Source organism: Buceros rhinoceros, unplaced genomic scaffold (genome assembly GCF_000710305.1).
Source record: "Buceros rhinoceros silvestris isolate BGI_N320 unplaced genomic scaffold, ASM71030v1 scaffold8754, whole genome shotgun sequence".
Classification (NCBI taxonomy): Eukaryota; Metazoa; Chordata; class Aves; order Bucerotiformes; family Bucerotidae; genus Buceros; species Buceros rhinoceros.
This window is the reverse complement of record NW_010408761.1, coordinates 23,119-27,157: the sequence shown is the minus strand read 5'-3', so window position 1 is coordinate 27,157 and position 4,039 is coordinate 23,119. Positions and strand designations below refer to the sequence as shown.

Sequence of the window (4,039 nt, the reverse complement as noted above, 5' to 3'; positions counted from 1 at the left end):
GAGTGTTTTCACACTCCCCCCGAAATAAATGACAGAAATCAAAGAACAAAGAGAGGCTTGTTAGAGTCTTTTGTCCATCTATCTATTTGCCAAGTATGCTACAACAAACAGGCATTTGATTATAGCTTTAAATAGTTATCAGTAAAAATATACTTCAAAGAGCCACGCAGAAGGGGTAGGGGACTGAAGCACATGACATACAGGGACAGGCTGGGACCTGCCGGTCTGTTTAGCCTGGAGAAGACCAGACAAATGGAGAACCTAATTGCTATCCACAGTTCTTCAATGGCCATTCACCGTATTTGGAAGAGCTACGCTCTTCTCAAAGATTCACACCAAAAGGACAGGGACCTAAGTACACATGAGCATGGCAAATTTCTATTAGATCTAGGATTAAAGAAAGTATCACTGGATCTCCATCCTTGGAAATACGCAGCACTTGACTGCACAAGGCCTGAGCCACAACACCTAACTTTGAAGCAGTCTCTGCTTTGAACAGGTGGTTGGACGAAATGATCAGAGGATGCACCCAGCCTCAATTATTCTTACATTCTACACATGAAATTTAAATGATATTTTCTTTTTATTCTAAAAACGTGTTTTTATTAATATGACGTAAACATCATAGAAAATAAAACAAAAGAAGCTAGAAGAGGATGGGTCAAATTTATGTCCCAGCACAAACTAAACAGTGAGTAAGGCACCAAGTCTAAAGGACACAGAATCACAGAATTGTTTTGGTTGGAAGAGACTTTTGAGATCAACGAATCCAACTGCTCACCCTGCACTGCCAGATCACACTGAGCCATGTTCCTCAGCACCACATCTACACATCTTTTAAACACTTTCAGGGATGGGGACTCCATCCCCTCCCTGGGCAGCCTGTTCCAATGCTTGACCACCCTCTCTGTAAAGAAATTTTTAGTAACATCCAACCTAAATCTTCCTTGGTGCAAGTTGAGGCCTTTTCCATAATGAGGTCTCCCCCTCGGCCTCCTTTTCCCCAGGCTCCTCAGCTGCTCCTCACAGGACTTGTGCTCTAGACCCTTACCAGCTTCACTGCCCTTCTTTGGACATGCAGACTGCATAAAACGCACTGGAAATATGAACTCAATACATCGAGATTCAATTATGAAGATAACTCTTAAATTTTTTATTCAAAATATGCCTAGCAAGACCTTTAAAAGATAATTCTTTCTTTCAAAAATCCGTTTTGTTTTGATCACTTCCCCAGATATTTCATAGTATAAGAAATCATACCCACAGACCACACCCATTTCAAAATAACGATCTACTTCATTATTTTCCTGACAGGAACTTGTAAATTACAACATTTTATTACAACTTATAATGAATAATCTGATTCACAGTGCCTCATCTCACGTATTACTCAATCCTGAACAAATGACCTAAAAATACGTTGTTCACAGGGAGTGCTATGTTTTGTACTTGCTTGTTTTAACTTGTAGAAAGCAAATACCATTTAGGTAAGCTTTTTTTTTTTCATCCTGAAAGGGAAAAAACCCAAAGAAACCCAGACACAACACAACTGCACAGGAAACAAATGACCTAAAAATACGTTGTTCACAGGGAGTGCTATGTTTTGTACTTGCTTGTTTTAACTTGTAGAAAGCAAATACCATTTAGGTAAGCTTTTTTTTTTTCATCCTGAAAGAGAAAAAACCCAAAGCAACACAGACACACACACAAATGCACAGGAAAATAGGGGTCTTGTTCATTTCCTTTGTTTCTGAGAGCTCAGTGGGTCTCATCGCAGGGCTTGTCTTCACTAAATCTGTTAAGCCTGAGTTATTTAATTCAAGGCAACCCCTGGCTAAACTGTAGTTGCTCAAACTCATTCGCTGAATTAGCAATTAAGTTTTTAAACTCCTTCCACTGTATGTGCCCACTACGTAAATAGGGAGCCCGAGTGAGACTGATCAAGCAGTAACATGGGTCAGAAAAGGACATCCTTTGAGCTGGCACAGAAAATAGACGCGCCTAATTTTACAAGAAAGCACCAAAGTCCTCCAGTCCAAGTCCTCCACTAAAAACCAGATCAGAAGCAAAAAATGAGTTTAGATCAATGACCCAGAAGATAGACCTTCTGTGCCACGATGCCCTCATAATTAGAAGCAGGCACATATTCAAGACGGTCTTTCTGCTTTCTGGCTTTGCACAGCCACTCCATAATATATCTGAGTGGCCAGAGGAGTTCATGCATACGAGCTCTATCCCAAGCAGAATGGAAAATATCTTATATTGTTATGCTTCTGCCAGTTTCAACTGAAAGGTGCCTGAAAAGAAACCTCTGTAACACATCCCCTAGTAAAATGTTCAATATACTGGAATTCCATGGGATTAAAAAAAATTTAAAATTAATTATTTGAGATTGAAAATAATACTGGAACTAAGGGGTCCATACACTACGCTTTTTGTAAGGTTTCAGTACGAGTGATTAAAAATCACACCAACTGAGCTCACAGTATCTAACAGAGATACTCCATCAAGATCTAAATTTTAAAGAACAAATTAGAACAAACTTTAAAAACTCCACAATTATTTCTCTGAAAATTTTCGTTCCATACGGAGAGAAATGCCCAAAGCAACCTGACTCGATGTCTAAAAACTCAAATGTGTGCTGATTTTTTCCTCACATTACAGCCTAGCCAGATGCAAAAGCTCATTTCTGCTGCTGCCTCTGAAAGTCTTGCAGATGACCAGGCCCTTTTACACTGGCACAATTATAACTCCAAAGGCAGGTATACATCTCTCATACTCTCATAGAAAACTCTTGAAAGGTAGATTCTGGCCACCAGAAAAAACCAACAACATCTGCAAAAGTAAAACAAAAGCTCATCTGGGCTCACAGATTAATAATTTACTTTTTCTTCTGTCCTCTTTTGTTTGCAATGTATTGCTCAGAATAAAGAGAACGTCACTGGTTTATCTTACTCAATCCCCCCCCAGTCAATCAGTAACTTATTCTCCTTCTCTTATTTTCAGTTGAGCTTGAATTTAACTCTCTCAGAAATATGAAGCACTTTCAAAAATATTACTCTAAGTTGCCTTTAAAAATCCCAACCTTTTGCAGAGCAGACTCCGTCTTTCCCACCTCTAACACGCTGACAATTCGCCACTGCCCGTACTGAGGATCCAATCCAAAAGAAGTCAGTTGTTTTTGCAAGTTCTACTCTGTCAATCTTACTACCAAACAATTAAAGGACAGCATGTAACAGGGACCAGTATTTTCTGCCAGAAGTAGAAGTTTATCTTTCAGTACAGATGACCAAACTTTTGCTTATCTGTTCAGAAGCTTCGGAGACAAGTCTTACAAGCATTGCTGTAGAAAGAAGCTCTCTCAGCTGCTTATGTTGTGTTTTAAAAGACACTCAAAACACAAATTACTTAAAAACCTCTCCTTTTAAAACACAATTTAATGTTTGCTACAGTCAATCTATGACTCTGACGGTAAAACACCCCAATCAACACACCAAACCACAACTTCCACCAGAACTTTCAGGTGAGAAAAGTTCAGGTCCACAATTTCCTTGATGTTTGTTCTGAGCTAGTGCAGGAAACCGGCACTCAAAGCTGAGCAATCTTTGCACTTGGAAGCATTCTGTCACCAGCTAGCACTTAAAATACCCAGAGATAGCCATGTAGATGGAATTTAAATATTTATATATTTTATCTGGGTAATAAATATATATCTATAGGTTAAAAATATATACTTACATATTAGTATTGATAAAGTCACAGATGGCGTCTATCAACAGCCCAGGCAGGAATGAAAACCAAACAATAAGCCACAAGAGTTTCTCTCAATCTCTAAAGCTGTTTAAACAATCAAATGACAGGTAGCAAAAAAGAAAAAAGAAACATGTTTTCTCTAAGATCTTATTATTGCTTGGACCAAAGTGAGAAAGGGCACACACATGAAGAAAGGAACCAGACCTGAAAAGAAGAGTGTTTTTAGAGCTCTAGTGCTGTTCCAGTTTTTCACATTTTGGCCACTTCAGTACTAACAACAGGTGCC

General features: G+C 38.8%; 1 protein-coding gene across 1 annotated transcript in view; it reads right to left on the bottom strand.

Moving 5' to 3' along the window:
* APOO (apolipoprotein O) overlaps positions 1-4,039 on the bottom strand; it is a gene marked incomplete at its 5' end in the record, with an annotated part of 30,110 nt that overhangs the window by 3,361 nt on the left and 22,710 nt on the right. The gene's annotated exons all lie outside the window — the stretch shown is intronic.